Source organism: Schistocerca cancellata, chromosome 9 (assembly GCF_023864275.1).
Source record: "Schistocerca cancellata isolate TAMUIC-IGC-003103 chromosome 9, iqSchCanc2.1, whole genome shotgun sequence".
NCBI classification, from domain to species: Eukaryota; Metazoa; Arthropoda; class Insecta; order Orthoptera; family Acrididae; genus Schistocerca; species Schistocerca cancellata.
Window position 1 is genome coordinate 223,017,224 of NC_064634.1, and position 20,293 is coordinate 223,037,516.

The following is a 20,293-nucleotide window of genomic DNA, read 5'->3' on the forward strand; positions in this document are numbered from 1 at the left end:
GCAGCTCTCGTCGCACCGGGCCCGCCTCGTGGACCACTGTGCGCTCACGTGCGTGCCGGCAAACCGCGTTCTGCGTGTGCGTGAGTGACACTGCCCTCTGCCGCGACCCACGGACGCCTCCTTACCGCCTGCCGGCCTCTTCGGCGTCCAGGTAAGCCCCTGTCTGTGTACTCCGCAGCACACACCGACTTCTGTCACCTCTCCGTGACGTGTGGTAACTCCGTGACAAGGCCGCACGACAAATGGTCTGAAGACAGACCGTCAAAAGAACAATCTACCCGGGATTATATTGCTGCTAAGAGGTAACGGCACATGCTCGTTTCTCAGGTAAATCAAAATAGCGCTCTTCATTAGTTAAACTCTAGACAAGAATATTTCTGTGTGTGCTACTACATCACTTCTGTTTGCTCCTAATTGACGGAACAATTCACTATTCACGAATTTCACTCTCTGGGCAAACAGGCTGCTCCCAACCATGATATGATGATGCCCAGTTTTCATATAACGTCTACATCCACGAGCTAAACTCTAGGTGTCTACGTGTGTGTGTGTGTGTGTGTGTGTGTTTCACATCACCTGTGTCACTGTAATAATATGACGATACCAAAAATCTTCCAACTGGTTGTAGTAATTTGGATCAGAATATCCTTTTATTTTGTATTTCATACTATTACATCGTTTCGACTGTGGAGCCATTTTCAACTGTATGGTGGCTGTCAAAAGGACTTATTTGCGTTACAGTTAAAACTGACATCGGTCATGTATACTTAAAATACATTTTGTGGCAGGCCTTTAAAACAAACAAAATGCAACTAACAAGTAAACCTAACCAAGAAAGACTCTTCGATTTTGATCAGCTTTGCATATGTTGCACTGCATAGCAAAATAAGAGACACATATTTTTGTATATCTGCCCATACGGCCGTTAAAGGCGTGAAAAAACTTCTTGAAAAAAATTGAGTTTAATATTTCTGAATGAATACCATTGAAAATGTGCCAGATGAAAAAAAATTTCAAATAAAAGCCTTATGGTTTTTAATGTATGTTACAGCGATGCAACCATATATATCAAAAAAGTATCTTTTTCGAAAACCCCTCCCCACATTATTCTGTTTTCCGTTTCGACTTTTGACTAGTAGTAAAGCATATGGCACCGTTAATATCAAAGTAATTCATGTACATGACTATGTGCTATTCCAAAGATGCATTTGTCAGAAATAATCTAGAAATATCTCTAGATCACTGTAAGCACTCCTGATATGAGTCCACTGCAATGCCAATCGTCATGTTGAGTTGTTTAACAACTCTTCCCCAGATAAATATATTTAAAATACATGTTCTACATATATTGTTCTATTTATGTTTTTTGATTATATTTGTGAAGTATAAAAATCTTTTGTTGTATTTGTGTTTTCTTTTTAAAATTTATGTAATTTTCTTCTTTTGAATTTGTAACATTTTCAGGTTTTGCACATTATTGTTGTAACATTTCTGTATATCTATGCAATGATCAGGCAACGAAAATTGATCAGGTGAAAAATATTCTGAATGGGAGGGTACTTTTAAAAAATTACTTTTTCGTTAAATATGAGTGCACAACGTACATTAAAAACCATAGAACTGTTATTGGAACTTTCTTTTTTTATATGTGTTGCACTATTTATTCAGAAGTATTAAACCCAGTTGTTTTCAAGCGAGTGCTACGCCCACTTATCGGCCTCATGGCCCTGGACAAAAAGTATTAGTCTCTTATTTTGCTCTACACTGTAACATACTCAAAGCCGATCAGAATCCAAGTATGTTTCTTGGGTACGCTAACTCATAAGTAACATTGTCAAAGATATACAAGAAAAAATTGATTTTGCATTGGAAATCAACTGCAATCTAACAACGTATGAGTACGTCAAGTTTTGACTAAACTAAATATGTACATTTGACATTTTATATCATACAGTTGAAATTACCTACAGGACTGAAGCTGTGCCGTAGTGAAAAGTTAAAACAAACGATTCCACTACCTCAAGATCCATTATCGCACAGTGCCAACGACCATGGAGTTCTCCAAGTTTTAATCATGACGGTGGACTATCCTCACTGCATGCTTAATTTTTTTCCCGAGAATTTAAGCATTCCCATCTGGCCCTTATTTAGCTGGTTTTCGTAATTCTGTTTGAATCGTTGGCACGAAGCAACACAATAATTGTTCTCCTGATACCCATCTACAGGAAATTAATGTTGTATTGAGTTCCACAGTGCATTGCAAGCATGATGCTAACCAGTACCTTGCGTCCTTTATAGTGGCCCGTGATGTTAATAGATTTCGAGTAAAATTCAGATACATAAAACCACATCATATCTTACTAAAACCCACTCAAAAGAGAGTTTAGTTACTTCCAGCATAGATTTTCTCTTAAGTACGTGTAGCATTTTAGGAGAACGGTTTATAAATTAAGCTTCAGCCTATGGAGGTATTGTCAGTGGAACAACTGCTAGCACAAAATGTATGTTATTAGTGGAACATATATCTGAATTTACAGTTTTCTACGTAGCTTTTGAAAACAAACGTTACTCATTACTCTCTCTTTGGATAACAAAATATGCGACAGCCATACAACAGGGCGATCCCACAGGGCACAAAGTTAATAACACAAGAATTTAGAAACACCGCTAGATGCTTCAAAAGTATTAGCCGCTCTGGAACATTTTATCCCCTATATAAGAGATGAGAACGACTGCAAACACCTGTAGACAAATGAATTTCTGTGTTTAATGCTTCCCCTTCAAAATAATGTGAATCAGTAGTTTCCTTAAGTCGTAGATACTAGGGTTTCATATGCAAACGTACTCATTCTCCAAGTAAAAATTTACGAAGAATTTCATCGAAGGGAATCTAACGATGATGTGTCGTTAGGAGAAGCTACTGCAAGCCCTCTTCAAGATACGAAGTTTGCAATGTAACTACATTGGCCCTTTATTACTACAATAAAAACACGTTATTTCTCTCGGAAAAACTCTGTCGGTGCCTCATGTTGCAGACCGTTATTAATTCTGTTGTAAAACTGACATTTGTAAGGTTTATTTAGGTCTTGCGATTTCATTTGGTTGTCAGCAGCATTTTCACTTGTCTAACATTTTACTGTAATTGTAAAAAGGTGTCCGTAATTTTTATTTTTGCGATTTTTGTGCGACTGGTGATGCAATTAAAAGAGATGTACAAAAGACGTAAACAAACATCGCAACGAGCGGACTGGTGAAGGGTTTAGAGCAAAAGTCTTATTCTGGAAGAACTGAATTCGAATCTTCTCAGAGAGGTTCATTTTTATGTAAAGATAACCTAGTCTTCCGTCTGTTCTTGTCAGAACAACATTATAATAAATGAAAACCACTATATTGTTTATATTCTACAGGTTCAATTCATTGTGTTAACTAGTATACGGCTTACAAGGCTATCTTCAAACTTTATCTGACTATTGTCGCCAAAGAAATTACAATTCTTGTAAGCAAAACTGGAAAAAAAGTTACAAATCTAGATCGAGGCACAGACACGCAGTAACTGACATCTTTTACAGTGTGGTGGTACTGCAATTTAAAAGGTAAAAAGTTGAATAGTAAATAAATGTAAAGGGAAGAAACAGGAAAAACATTAATACTAAACTGGAAAACAGTGCCTACGTAACGGTTTACATTAACAAACAAACCCAATAAAATAAAATTAGTAACAAGGCTATTACAAGAGCTATTAAACGTTGAAAGTAATACAGAAATCAATTAAAAGAAAGAATTAATAGTTGCAGCTACAGAATATATGGAGTATGTGAGTAATCCCAAGAAGATAAACATAAATGAATAAATGGAAGAAAATGGAGGGTTACGAGGGAACACACAGTAAATGCTATCTTTGGTGGTTAGATGACATTTTCTGTGGCGTCTGTGTCTCAGTCTAGATTTCTAGCTGGATGTTAATGTTGACGAACCGTGATTGTCATGTGTGTCACATGGCTGGAAACGAGGCAGCTTTTCATCAGTAGTACATGCCAGGAAAATGTCAAAAGTCGATTAATTTCGTATGGTTCGTCAATACAGTCTCGATAAATTTGAAGAACATATCATTTTTAAAATAGTACTGTAATGAGTGTTACTAACTACTTTCGAGCATTTATAATTCTCAATTGCATAACAGTTGTGGGTACATCACTCACAGAAATGACACGACATATACACTTAAGTATGGCGTGGTCGTCAGTGTACAGGTACGTTTATTTATTTATTAATCCAAGGATCACCTCATAATGATACAGAAATTGTTACGGTAGTACAATTAACATCAGTGGCTCAAAATGTGTACACACACACACACACACACACACACACACACACACACACACACACACACACGCACATATACACACACGCACACAAATAAGGACTATACAAGTACAAGTATGCCTCATGCGCACAGGAGAGGTGTTCTGCCGTGGCTTTGACGGAAGACTCATCCCGGGATTTGCCTGAAATGATTAAGAAAAACCACGGAAAACATTAATCAGTACGGCCGGGCAGAGCAAACTCCATACGCCCCAATATCAGGCCAGTGTACTGCCAGCTGCACTGCCTCCTTCGGTTGGTCCCTATCGTACAATGTTCTTTGATTTACAACAGTTTGCTTCAGATATCTTAGAACATAAAACATCATTTTGCTCTTTATCTGCATTACGTCTAAATGATTACTCTGCAATTCGCAATCAAGCGCCTGACGTAGTCGAGCCACCTTCAGGCTATTTCTCTACAGTTTCACTCTCGAAGAATGCACGGGAACAACGAACACTTAAATCTTTCCGCTCGAGCTGTGATTTCTGTTATTATGATGATCGTTTCTCCCTGTCTAGGTGGGCGCCAGCAAAATTTTTTCGCATTCGGAGGAGAAAGCTGCTGGCAAAAATTTAATGTGAAGATCCTGCACCAACGAAAAACACCTTCGTTTTAATGACTTTCACCCCATGGTACTCTCTCCCTCATTTCACGGCAGTACAAAGCGGAGGTACCCTTCTTCGAAATTTTTTCGATGTCCTCCGTCAATCCTATATGCTGATCCCATACCACACAGCAATACTTCAGAAGGAAAGGGGCAAGTGTAGTGTAGCCAGTCTCTTAAGTAGACCTGTTACATTTTGTAGATGTTCCGCCAATAACTCATAGTCTTTGGATAGATTTCCCGGCAAGATTATCTATGTGGTCATTCCAATATACGTTATTCAGAGCACACACTAAAGACAGCTGCTGGTGATTCCTGGACCATGAATATGCTGTTGTGCCCCTTGCCCTAACTCCAGTCTGCTCGAAAAACTGACTCCAGGCCCGTAAACTTACAACTGTCATCCATGCACGCCTCCATATCCTTCCCCTCAGTCCACCTGAATAAATATGTCAGTGTCCTACTACGCTGAGAGACTGAACTCAGGAGAACGATAAGACATTAATTACTTCCATGCAATTTAGATCTTATTACATGATTTACTTGTAAAAGCATTAGACTGCGATGAAATACTGTGGAGCGACAGGATGCTGTAGTTATGCTCTTCCATTATTAATCACTGCGACGAGTCCTCAACGTAATATTTAATTGTTTAGTATGCATTACTGATGGAAAATGCTTTATCTGCTGTTGCAAGACGTATTTCAGTAATCCTCTTCATTTCCTTCGGTAATTTATTGTATAATATTTTTACCTTATACAAATACTGTTTTGGGCTGTTTATTCGTTTTACCTCGATAAATTGGGTCCAAAGCGTACGATGCGATGCATCTTCTGTGGCCTGTAAATTGACAACTACGCTATGCGTAACTGGGTATGAGACGCAATTTCTGTTTTTTGCTCCTTGTATGCATGTTTATTGTTCACTTGAGAAAGAAATATTCGAAATTAGCTAGTACTGCAAAATACATTAGTATTTTTTTTTAAAAAAACCAGTCTGGTTGAAACGATGTCATTCTTCTATTATAAAACCGTTTTTGTTTTTTTGCTTCGTTGCCAGCCGGAGATCCGTTATCGAGTATTTCCGGGATTCGGCACAGAGGCACGCATTCACTGGGTATCCGGTTCGGGAACGCACTCGAAAGGTTTCACGTTCGGTGACCTTTCTCATTTGCTCTCAAGTCACGCGCCACGCTTAGAGACGAATCAATCGTCAGTCGGCTGCGCCTAACCCTGTGGCTTTTACTCTGGTCTGGCGATAAAGTGACTGTGGTCTAAATATCGTAAGGTTTATCTCTCTGACACCTGTGTGCCAGTAAAACAAGTCCGTGTGCTCTATTGTAGGGAATCTGAGCTTCAGAAATTACATCCGTAACTGCTGAAACGTTTATTATTAGAGAATATTGTCAAAGGTACGGGTTATCAGAAAAAAAACTTCGCGAAGGAGTACTTTGTATGATGAAATTGTACAAACTATGATGTTTCTGTTTCAAAAGAGTCATGGTCTTCTCCTACATTCTGTATGTTTTCAGGCGTCCAAAACTACATCTATTGACGTAGTTCCTTCTTTATAGTTAGCACTTCATGTGTGTGGTTACACATTCGCTTTTTATCCAGGCTTCTAACAAAAATGCTCAGTGTGTCCGAACATTCTTCATTTCGCACTTGTGCTATCGTGCTCTTGACTGCACTATATGAAGCCTCTAATTTTCTCAATGAATGGAAACTGACAATAATCTAGATACTTGTTTGTAAAGGTGTGTATATGAAGTGACAGAAACTGCAGATAGTTCTTCAATGAAAAATTAGTTTTAGAACTTGAAAGAGTGGCACTGTGCATTAAAACAATTATGGATAAGTAAGTAAGAGTCAGAAGCATTTGTTACTCTATAAGCTGGACATTATCGATACTAGTTAAGTTTTAAAAGTTTTTCGATACGATAGATTTAGTTTACTGCTACAGCGGAAGATATCTCGTATTGAAACTGGCCTAGAAGTTATCACATAAATGCCAAGAATTTCGACTTAAGCTGGTCCGTCCCTTCTCAATGAAAACACCTTCTGTTTGGATTCTGGGGAAATGTGAAAGCGTTACTGTTGTAGCATAGTGCCAGTGCTCGAAATGAAAAAGCTAGTGCTAGGAAATGTAACTTTGACATTCAAGTCACTATGTAGTACCTAATAGTTTCCAATTTTTTGCACCACGCAAAACAATAAACGAATGTGTACTGGGAGAATTACTAGGCATTAATAAAGCAAAAACGAGTAAAATTAATATCTGCGCTACTTACATTCATCCTGGGTCTATTTTAACTGACTGATTCAAGTAGTTAACAGTATACCATCGCGTCAACCTCATTACACTGTAAAAAAAAGTAGGAAGATATAATGATTAGGGCGTTGGTACTGGCATTGGCGTTGTCTAATAAGTATGTGCATCGTTTTTCTTTAACAGTGGAACTATTTATTAATGTGCCAAATTCACAAATTCAGATAACTAGCACTTGTGTAGATAAGATTACAAATTTATTTCATTATAAATTATCAGCTGAAGTTCGTGAGTTTAATTAATGCACGCCTGTTGCTCACATATGTGATGTACAGTGCACAGTTTTTGTAAGAGAATAGTTGTTTCTGTTTCTGGACGATTGACCCCCAACAATCCCCTTAATTAATCTGTGAAATCCAGTATTAACTGCACTCGAAGAGGGTATCTTCTCCAGAGACCAACGTCTCTTTACGGATTTTTGAAATGTAGGGCAAAACAGTTTGTAATAACGAAGAAAAACGAAAACACGTTTACGAAGCGACAACGATGTAAACTATTACTTCCTTTATTTTCGGGAATCTGCTGAACTAATGTTGATCAACTGGAAAAATTTGCTATTGTGTTACTTTGTATTGCAGTCGAAGTATATACTTGATAATTATAAAATCGCAGACTGAAACATTTCGCAGCAGTGATAAATCAGTACACTATGGAGTACTTTGAGCATAACCGTTTGCACACCGTCACTAGTGAGTCACTGCTGCATTTCACACAAATTGCAGAGAACTCTCTCGTGAAACCTACGGCAAATATTTAACTCTGGAATTTCATGCAGTCTACTTGCTCTTTGACCTTTCCTCAGTAAGTCACGGTGCTGCATAATTAATGGAAGTACCTGTCAGTGAATCCCACTATGTTGTCATTTGGTCATTGAAATATAAAGCAGCATTCACTCTTCTTTTTACTTAGATACAACGAAATCCTTAAGCCGAGTTGTTTGAACTTATCTGAGCAGTTGTATGAATTATAAATCTCTGTAACCTCCAGTTATTATTACGGTGAAGTTGATACCTCTCATCCGTTAAATCACTATGTAATCATATAATGAAAAGCTATTTCGTGGAGACGCAATGTGATAGAAATTTTTCAGTTCTGTAGCTGATTGAGTAACCGGAGTAAAAATATGTTTAGGTAAGCATCGTGATTCTGTGCCGAGGTAAGATGGTATTCGACACAGATAAAGGTACGCATTGTGATTTTGTCCCGGCACAAGATGGAATTCGACTGATCTCGTTCAGATAAGCGATCCTGGGTAAGGTACAACATGATTCGCAATAAATATATGGCCTCTTACTACATTCCCAGCTAGAAGCGTGCATATAGATTTGTGAACAGACGTACACGAAACACTAAGGGGCATCGTCAGCTCTCCTAAACATCAGTTCAAGTAAAAGCAGGTGGAAAAACCTCGCCTTAGCTAATCGCAGTGAAATTGTTACAGAGTGTATTTTTGTTGTATCTTATAGCTGAGTTCTCCTCACAGCACTCGCGACTGGTAACAAGTTCCACGCATTTTTACATTCAGGTTTTTTTTCGAGATACAAAGTTTTATTCAAGTGCTTTAACGTGTCTAAAAACAAAGTCGATGGTGTTGTGTTGCTCTTGTTTCGACAGCTGTCAGGGACACGTGCACGTAAATGGAAAGAAAAATGGAGGAAAAATGTGTAGTCCATTATTTTTTGCTGTTAATGTAACTGTCAATGTGATGCTAAGACAAAAAGAAATAAAACATATGTGAATGCGAGAGAAAAGTTAAACATGATTAGAAATCATTAAAATAACTGCAGATATTCAAATCTGAGAAAACCGCATTGATCCAGTGGTATATTAACTGCCTGTGAATTCATCTAAGGTATGAAGTACCTGGATGTCATGTTTCCTGGATGTCATGTTTTCATTCACGTTTGGTAACTGATAAAGATGTTACATCTCGTAGTGAAATTTCTTCCGTTATTTCTTCCTTGCTGGTATTTGCAGCAAACAACGACTACACTAACGAAAGCACCCTAAAATTACTGAAGAACGTAGCTTAAAACAATCTTGTTCTACGACGTATCTTTCTGGATATCCAGATCATATCGCTTCTACATAGCCTAATAGTGTGGTTTAGTTTAGACCAATTTATGAAGATTAGTTCCTGAGCGCCTGCAAAAGACAGTTTGTAATGGATCAACTGCGTAAATTACATTGTAATTATTACGAAGAAGCACTAAACCTTTCTTATGAAGCAATCCGGTTGCTACAAGAGCAGAATATTAGGGAAAGTTCTTGAAGTCGTACCGCTTAAGGTAGAATTACTGTATTTGGTAAGGTAATTTAAATAAAACATTTGTTTTACGAACACTGAATCTATATTTTGTAATCTGTCAACCAGCTTCCACACATACATACAAAAGATTTTCTCGAAATAAGTTTTCAACCTTTTTCAAACTTGTACCTTCGGTACGCTTAAGGCGCCTGGTGTCCGAATCCGTACCATTTACAGCCTAAGTTGTACTTATGATAAGAAGTCAGTGAAGACGTCGTATATTAATAACAATAACATTAATGTAACAAAATGTCAAAATAACAAATTACAAACTACAACCTTAACGTTGTTTCCATAGTTACATGTAACGAAATTACTCATAGGAAACAAAATATAAATTTTTAATAAATAAAATTGCTTAAAATAGCATATCGAAAAACAGTCGACCACAGATAAAACAGAAGTATATCTTAAGTTTATATTGCATGCCAATGCACGGGTCAAGTACCAAACCTTTACATTTCATACATTCAATCATGTCCTCTTCTCTATCTTCCTAGCACAGTTGACATTACCATTCGCTCTGACCTGCATTTTTTATTCTCGTTGAAGTTTTCTTCTGTCTGCCTCTTTATCATAGATCTGTCAATATTTGCCTATTTTTTGCTTTTACTACCTTTCTGAGAGGACTTGAAGTTAGTTCCATTGTGAGTTTAGTTCGTTTCGTATTTTTCTTGATAACTTTTGTTGTATACGGGATAAGAGATAAAGTGTTCAACTGAGATTTTATTTTTTGACTGTTAATTTTGACAGCTGTTGCAATATTGTGTTGGGGTTCAAATTGTGGAGACATTGTAGAAGATCCAGACTGATCATTGAGTGGTGTAGCAACTTTAGCAGCCTTCCAGGTTTTAGCGTTGTTGTTCCAGTTCCATCAGCTGATTCTTGGTCTGACTGATCAACAATATTTCTATCACATGGCCACAAGCCAGTTGTCTTAAAACCGTTTAGTGCTATGTCTATATAAACTGATCTCGGGTATGCATTACTCAGGAGTTCTGAAATGTTAGCTTGTTTTATGCCACTGCCAGGATTTGATGGTAGCAACGAAGATGCCGCTTCATTGTAGCTGTTTTTTAGTGTTTTAAAGAACGATCAGTTCAGTGTCTGTAGATATTGAGTCATGTGAGCCAGAAATGATATCATGATTACACCATAATCATGAGCTAGCTGAACTGCCCCTGAATTTATGGTGTGTGTACTATGTCTCCCCAGTAAAAGCCGAATTTGTTTCTGGTCCCTTTTATCTACTTTTTAACATTTTGTGAAATATTCTAGTCACTGGACAAACAGTTCTGATGTTATCCATCTATTTGTTGAGCATCCAAATGATGTGTTTGCTGGAGATCTTTTTTTAAGACATCTTTCAATCTGCTGCCATTACATATTAACACCGGAAACATGAATTCACTTGCTACACGTCGTTGTAAACCCCATTCTTTTGTGATTGCGCCTACTTGTTGTTTGTTTTCGGACAATTACTGTAGACTGAAACTTCCTAGCAGATTAAAACTGTATGCTGGACCGAGACTCGAACTCGGGACCTTTGCCTTTCGCGGGCAAGTGCTCTACCATCTGAGCTACCAAGCACGACTCAAGCCGTGTCCTCCCAACTGTACTTCTGCCAGCACCTCGTCTCCTACCTTCCAAACTTTACTGAAGCTCTCCTGCGAACATCCCCCAGGCTGTGGCTAAGCCTCCGCAATATTTTTTTTCTTTCAGGAGTGCTAGTTCTGCAAGGTTCGCAGGAGAGCTTCTGTAAGGTTTGGAAGGTAGGAGACGAGGTACTGGTAGAAGTAAAGCTGTGAGAACAAGGCGTGAATCGAGCTTGGATAGCTCAGATGGAAGAGCACTTGACCGCAAAGGCAAAGGTCTCGAGTTCGATTCTCGGTCTGGCACAAAGTTTTAATCTGCCCGGAAGTTTCATATCAGCGCACACTCTGCTGCAGAGTGAAAATATCATTCTGTAATTACTTTGCACTGTTTGTGAACTGTGGATGACGCGGTTTCATCCACGTTATTTACTCAGCCAGCAGTAAATTTACACTATCTGGTATTTCTTCCTGTTTAACAAAACACTCATTAACACGCTCTTTGTTAAACATCTCCCTTAGTGCCATCGACATTACTTACGGAACTCGCAAGAACAATGTAGGATCATCGTTCATAAATCTGTGAGACACTTTTTTTTTACAGACTATTCTTTTTTCCAGTAATAATTACTCCGAAGAAACTAGATTCTGAATTCATTGCATGCTGTGCTAATTCATCTTCCACACCTGCTGTCACCATTAGGTCTTCCAAGATTCTGATGATTCATTTAAACCCTTCAAATGACGACGCTGTGTAGGCGTTGGTATATTATACGCTGAAGCGCGAAAGAAACTGGTATAGGTATGTGTATTAAAATATGTAAACAGGCAGAATACGGCGCTGCGGTCGGCAACGTCCACATAAGACAACAAGTGTCTGGCGCCGTTGTTAAATCGGTTATTGCTGCTATAATGGCAGTTATCAAGATTTAAGTAAGTTTGAACTTGTTGTTATAGTCGGTGCGATGGAACACAGCGTCTCCGAAGTAGCGATGAAGCGGGGATTTTCCCGTGTGACCGCTGCACGAGCGTACCGTGAATATCAGGAATCCGGTAAAACATCAAATCCCCGACATAGCTGTGGCCGGGAAAAGATCCTGCAAGGACAGGACCAACGACGACTGAAGAGAATCGTTGAACCTGATGAAGTGCATCCTTTCCGCATATTGCTGCATATTTCAATGCTGGGCCACCAACAAGTGTCAGCGTGCGAACCATTGAACGAAAAATCGTCGATATGGGCTTTCGGAGTCGAAGGCCCACTTGTGTACACTTGATGACTGCACGACACAAAGCTTTACACCTCGCCTGGGCCAGTCAACACCGAAATTGGATTGTTGATGAGTGGAAACGTGTTGGCTGGTCGGACGAGTCTCGTTTCAAATTGTGTCGAGCGGGTGGTGTTGTACGGATATGGAGACAACCTTACGAATCCATGGATCCTGCATGTCAGCAGGGGACTGTTCAAGCTGGTGGAAGGTCTGTAATGGCGTGGGGAATTTGCAGTTAGAGTGATATGGCACCCCTGATACTTCTAGATACGACTCTGATAGGTGACACGTACGTAAACATCCTGTATGATTACCTGTATCCATTCATATCCATTAGGCATTCCGACGGACTTAGGCAATCCCAGCAGGACAATGCGACGCCCTACATGTCCAGAATTGCTACAGAGTGCCTTCAGGAACACTCTTCGGAGTTTAAACAGTTCGCTGGCCACCAAATTCCCCGGACATGAACATTATTGAGTTTATTTCGGATGCCTTGCAACGTGCTGTACGGAAGAGATCTCCACCCCGTCGTACTCTTACAGATTTATGGACAGCCCTTAGGTTTCATGGTGTCTGTTCCCTCCAGCACTACTTCAGACATTAGGCGATTCCATGCCACGTCGTATTGCGGTACTTCTGCGTGCTCGCTGGGGGGCCCTACACTGTATGAGGTAGTAGGTGTACCAGTTTCATTGGCTCTTCAGTGTATTTTCTACATGCTTCATTAAATCCAATTTCACCATTCTGATGTTACAATAAACTGTCGTCCATATCCTCCTACTTCCACTTATTATACGCGCTCTTCGGCGTAATGATCAGCCGAAACAATTTTCAGTCGGTATGAAACCAGAGCTACATGTACAACATCACAGTTTTATACCGTTTGATTACGCTTAAATGAATGGCAGAGCAACACTAAAATAGACAAGATATAAAATGATTACGTTGTCATCAGTTTTCTCTGAATATGCTTACAAATGAGCAAAAAATGTAACAAAAACAGTCAAACAAATGTACTTGTTAAATATTTTTCTGCCACAGACACCAGTGGTCCGTTCTCTTGTCTCAGGTTACTCGCACGACTCTTTACGACAGTTTTACACCACTTAAAGACGCATTTTATTAACGTGTTGATCAGATATTAACGGTGGAACGACTAAAGCAGCATTACGCTAAAATATGATGGTGTTTGTATTGTCATGGAATTTCCAATATGTTTGTATTGTCATGGAATTTCCAATAAAGAGTGGGTTCTTAATAGTCCAAACATACGTAATTATTTATTTAATTATTTTAATATAATGTCTACAGTAAGCTAATATATCGAAAATTCGCCAGATATCTTATTTAAAATATAGTGCATATGGTCATTTTTATGTAAGCGATACCGTTTTAAATGGAAAATTATTTAAGTGGACATAAGACAGTTTCCTTATGATTAAAGACAAGTGTTGTACAGTGTTTACTGCATAGTTGCGATCGTATGCCAGTGAGTTATCAGTGTGCTGGAGCATGCATCCAGATGCACTGGAGTACTTGCATGAGGAGGTATTATTTACATAATATCTATCAAAAATCAGTCTAGTGTTTCGCTCTCATTGTCACCATGAGGCACTTTTTCATAAATGTATTGTAGAGTCCTAAACTTGAACGCAGTTTTGGAGTAGTGACTGTGAAATACGTGGCATATAATTTCGTCGTCGATCTGCTGCCACACTTTTGTACAAAGTGCAGTAGCCGTTTTCAGTCGTGTTTCGGCTAGCAGGCGTACGATTCCAAAAGCCTGTGACTCATGTTTGGCCTCAGGTGTTGGAAACATTTAAATTTTTCAGTTTAATCAACTAAGCAGAATTTTGAGTGAAACAAAACTAATTAGGAAGAAAATGACAAACGAGTAACAACAAATTACTTTGAATTTTATTCTGCATGCTCTCCACCAAATAGAATGTATTATGACCATTCGCATAACAATATACGGTATGAATATCTCATCCTCGTTAAAGAACTGCTAACAGAAAAAAGGGGTTTTTATTTTAATCCTTCTATGAAACCTGGGTCTACCACTAATAAAATGAAACACTTATAACATGATGGAACGACAACGTGATGCCATTCTCAGCTACAAAATTTCAGCTGTCTGCGAAGAATTTTAAACTTGAACTAATTTTTGCCAGTTTACTTGCGCTCCAAATAGTGACTTTCACGAGGGAAAAACATATGTTGAGTACAGCATGAAATTCATGAAATAGGCATGTAAACTGTGTGACCTTAATGAAACAGATGTATTATAAATTATTTGAAATACTAGGTAGCTCTAAAGGTACAGAATCATTTTAAAGAAAAGACCGACAGAACGTTCAAAACAGCGAGTTAATAAAAAAAGCTCTAGAAACTGAAGCGGTGTAAAGACATATTGTAATTGTGTCTCATAAGGTTAACGTTACGGCCGAAACAGAACAGCCCAAGAGTACAAAAATTCGTGGAACGTTTCACGTGCGGTTGTCAGATTACTGAATATCAAAGCGATAAGATTAACTGAAAACTGTTTCAGTAATTATAGTACTATAAGAGCTTGTTTGCGACCAAAACCGTCAGGTGGCTTGCGGAGTATGGATGTAGATGTAGATGTAGAAATCAACGAATGTGTGTCTTGCAGCTTGAGTTACATTCTGAACAAATGAGATTAATTTGATACTCTATTTATGTTCCTACCCTATCGACAGTGTCCACTTACCTGCTCTGTCTCGCCTGCAGTTCCTTGGCTGATTCTTTATAGGGTTTGTGTGTGCAGTTGGAGTTAATTATTGATTATGATGGTGGTAATGATTACAACAGACATAAGTGGTAAACAGATCATACGTAGTGCAGTTAACAAGCACTGATACACAACTTGGAACTTCCAAACGCGACTGGAAAGTTACATAATTAACTAAGTCCCGATGCGTAAACGCGTGTATTGTGCCGACTCATAGCGCTTGACGATAGCTGCCATCGTCTAAGTTATAAAATTTGTTGACAGCGACATCCATTAAGAGATTCAGTAGCTCGGCGCATGTTGGCGCATTTGTTGAGGAATTGCAGCAACACGTCGTTCAAATTATTTCTGAAATTCGCGAACAGTGTGAGGGAGTACTTTAAACAGTTTTCGTAGAATAGAAGACTAATTACTATGAGCTCGGTTCAGAAAGGGTGTGAGACAGGAGTGCAATCTTTCGTCACTACTATACATCGAAGAAGGAACGACGAATAAAAGAAAGGTTCAAGAGTGGAATTAAAATTCAGTGTGAAAGGATATCAATGTTATGATTCGCTGATTCTGTTGCTATACTCAGAGAAAATGGGGAAGAATTGTAGGACCTCCTAGGACCTGTTGAATGGAATGAACTCAAGCTACGGTTTATGAGTAAGCCAAAGAAAGGTGAAAGTAGTGTGGAGTAGCGAACATGAGATAAACGATAGAATTAACATGAAAATTGGTGACAATGAAGTAGACGAAGTTAAATAATGCTGCTGCCTTGGATGCTAAATAACGCAAGATTTTAGATGCAAGGAGGACATAAAAAGCAGACTAGCAATGGCATGAAAGGCATTCATGACCGAAAGAGTCTTCTAGAATAAAACTTCGGCCTAATTTGTGGAAGAAATTTCTAAAAAGAGCAGAAGATTACAAAGTTCCGTGACTAAATTCCAAACACATGAGCAACTCAAGCATGTAACTATGTAATCCTCTGGTTTTCATCTGAACCAGGACTCTGATGACAACTAACGCTGAAACGCGTACAAATGAGTTAACAAATGAAGGATGACGGGATTCCCGTTTCCTCTGCACTACTATTTCTCGATCGGCGAACAATTCAGAAAATTGCAGACTCCGCAAGTTATTCATTATTGTCACCTCGGTCATGGGTTCATATGGCACAACTTTATTTCTGCGAATGTATGTTTGGGGCACTGCACTGCATCTAAGTGAATCACAGTCTGTGGAGAAACGGGAGCAGAAGGGAATCGAAGCATTTGAAATGTAGTACTATAGAACTAGACTGTACTGTGAAGATAGTGAATGAGGTGGACACTGCAGAATCGGGGAAGAAAGAAACTTATGGAAAATATAAAATTTATTTGTCTGGATCGCACATTCATAAAACGATGACCTGGTGTAATTGCTGAAAAATTTATCTTTGTTTCTGAAGTAGAAACAAAGAAATTGTTCGCAAAATACTCTACCTACTTACAATACATACTGTGTAAAGAGGAAAGAAAGTGACAAATAACATGTCATTAAAATTTTTTTGCAGTGATAACTCGTCACATTTCGTACAAACAGTTAAGCTACTGTGTGTTCAATGATTCTACTGTTTATTGGGGGTAGGACGTCAAACGGGCCGACTTGGAGCAGGAGAGACACCACAGGACATTTTAATTTCCACTGTCAATGATTTTACAAATAAATTCAAAAACTTTGTCAGAATCACCAGGAAGGATTCAGAATTCACACTCATAGAAGCGGAAGTTCGAAAACATAACGAATTAATTCTTTTTACATCTGAAATTTCATCATTTTTTCACTTACTAATGGCAGTATTTGCTGCTACAGGTACACTTTTCTTCATAAGTAAGAGAAATTCTTCGATGAATTTTGCACAGCATACAAACCATACTTAAAGGTGTATGAAACTCTAGAATTTTCCAAATCTATTAAAAACTGTGATAAAAATTGAGGTAATTAACTATAAAATTAGTGTTTTTTCTAAACATGAACTTTAAAATATAGCAGCTCATTCGTTTTTTCATAAATTAAATAAATTCTAGAGTTTCACACACCTGTTGGTATGTTTGCTGTGCAACATTCATCGAAGAATCTCTCTAACTTATGAAGAAAAGTGTACCCATAGCAACAAATGCAGCCATTATAAGTGAAAAAATGGTGAAATTTCACATGTAAAAAAGATCGTCATGTTTTCGAATTTCCACTGCAATATGTGTGAATCACGAATCCTTCGTGGTGATGCTAACAAAGTTTTATCAATTTATTTGTAAAAGTATAGACACTGGAAATTAAAATGTCCTGTGATGCCTCTCCTGCTCCAAGTCGGCCCGTTTGACGTCCTACCCCCCTTAAGACAGAGACAAACCCACATCTACTAGAGAGCACAACGGTATCTACACGATTAAATAACCGTATAACAACAAAATGCAAGGAAAATGAATGCTGTAATTTTAAGTGAGGATATTAACACGCACCGGTGTGCAAAACTTATGAACGAAAGTAACATTGAAGTGATACTTCACCGCTAAACAACACAGTACGGAGAACTTGTGATGTACATGTTATACACAGAAAGAACTGCAACAGTATGGTACAGAAGGTATGAAAGAAATGAAACTGTTGTTCAAAGACAATAATTATACTGAACGCGATTCGTGACGGTCCCCTGGACATTAAAAAAGATAGTACATAGTTATTAATAATGTGAGTGATTACCTAGGCGGCAATGCATGCTCTGCAAGTTGCTCCCATGCTGCACACAAGGTTACTAAGGAGTTGTTGTGGTAGGGCGTTCCACTCCTCCACCAGCGCGGTTGACAACTTTTGTATGAGTGTTGGCGCATGTTGACGTCCGCTCAATGTATCCCAGTCGTGCTCGATGGGATTTAAGTCGGATGAACGGGCATGCCATTTCGTTCGGTGAACACGCTCTCGTTCTAAGAGATCTTCCACCTATGAAGTTGCACGCTGTCACCCGATGTCATGCACAAAAATAAAGTAATGGTGAATGGACCACTGAAAATACTCACAACGGGGAAGGAGTACAGTGTCACATTTATGTTGACCAGTGAATGTACCGTGCTTAAAGATGTGGAAGTCAGTACGCCCATGCAGCGTTATGCCTCCCCAGATTATAACATCTAGACCGCCAAAACGTTCGTGTCCCTGAGTGTATTATGTGTTCTCACCTCTCGACATGTGAGGGTAGGTCCACAATTGTCAAACTGATCGTTTAGGTAGTCCAAAACTATTACTTTTTATTGGCTACCAGTTTTTCATTCTAAATAAAAATGGTGCTATCTGGTAACGGAAGGAGTGCGAAGAAAATGACGGAACAGTGTAACTAAATTAAGCCATGACCTTCTGTGTTACCTATTCCTGTCACGTGAGGGAAACGGTTGTCAGAGATCTACTTTGCGCAATTTTGACAGTGAATTTCGGTTATTCAACTCAGAAGAACACGTTTTTCTTCCAAACAAAAGTAGCAGTTGGCAGCAAACACCAAAAGAATATAAAACACGAAACGTTCCGAAAATAAATACGCAAATGACTACATTTTGGTACAGTTATAATCGTAACAGCTACATAAACCAGCACTTGGTCATGAACATGTAGTAATATGACGTCTAATTGAATGTAAATACTGTTTAATTAGCTGACAGCTGTCAGAGTCAAAATTCCCACCTGCAGCGTGCCTTGCACCTGTTGGACGAGCAGCGGACAAGTTGCGACCGGTCGACGCTCAGAATTTAATTGCCGACACCACAACTTACGCGGGTTGGCACATACTACAACAAAGCACCTAAATGCCCCCGACAAAGACACTCTTCATATAAATAAAAACACACCCCTCCGAAAGAATACGTAAAACACATACAATAACAACTACAATAAAATAAATGAATAAGACAGAGAAAGTAAACAGTAATAACTACCGTTAAAGGTGGACTCAACAATGCCAACACTGCATTTAGTTTTAAAGGAAGCAAATACTGCGAAAAGTTTGTCACAAAAGAGAAATACACTACATTTAAAACAACATGGAATTCTTACAGTCTTTACAAGACGGAGAGTACTTGGCGTTGCAGCTTATCTTTTCTTGGACGATGCGTTGTTACGTCAGTAGCGGCTCGATAATGCTGGTGGCGAAATTACTGTAGTCCATCAGCCATGACATTGGAATGGATACCTCCTCTTGCTTGGAATGTGTTTCTGCAGGTAGTAATATTATGCCTCGTGTCGTTGCTTTGCCCACAAGCCAATGAGAAGTACTTAATGATATATTAATCCATTTTCGTATGTGTACAATTACAATGTTATTTATAAACATGTTTCTGTTTCTAAGCTGTCATATACAGTTTTAAAACAGTATACAATACTGGTGGGAGAAGGGGGGTATCACGACACATTGCAGGTTGCCTACGTCAGGGGCAAGTATACATTCAGGGGAAAACCTGTTGTTCTCATTTGATTGACAGGTACTTAGCGTATTGTTCTTGTTCTGCTTGACAGGTTATGACCCGCTGGGGATAATACACACTTTAGATTAACAGCACACTTTAGATATCAATTGGATTCACTGACTAATTAAATCGGTCAATTAATGAAATCCACACTCTGGGAAACGCCCCAGCTCTCCCCCACCCCTCCCTCTACTAAAAACTGGCGGGTCATTTGGAGGGAATTTGATTGCACTGCATGGAACATTGTTTAAACATTTTAGATAATGTGTGGAATATTGTTTATTTATTTATGGCAGTGTATAGAATATAGTTTATTTATTTAATTTAAGAATTTGGCAGGAAATCGATTGCAGTGTATGGAATATTGTTTAAACAATTTATACAATGTGTGGAATATTGTTTATTTAAACAATTTATGGTATTCAAGGTGGTGTATGGAATACAGTTGTTTTTTAGTTTTAGAGTTTGTCAGGAAATCGATTGCAGTGTATGGATTATTGTTCAAACAATTCAGACAATGTGTGGAATATTGTTTATTCAAACAATTTACGCGATTCAAGTCAGTGTTTGGAACATAGTTAACTCACT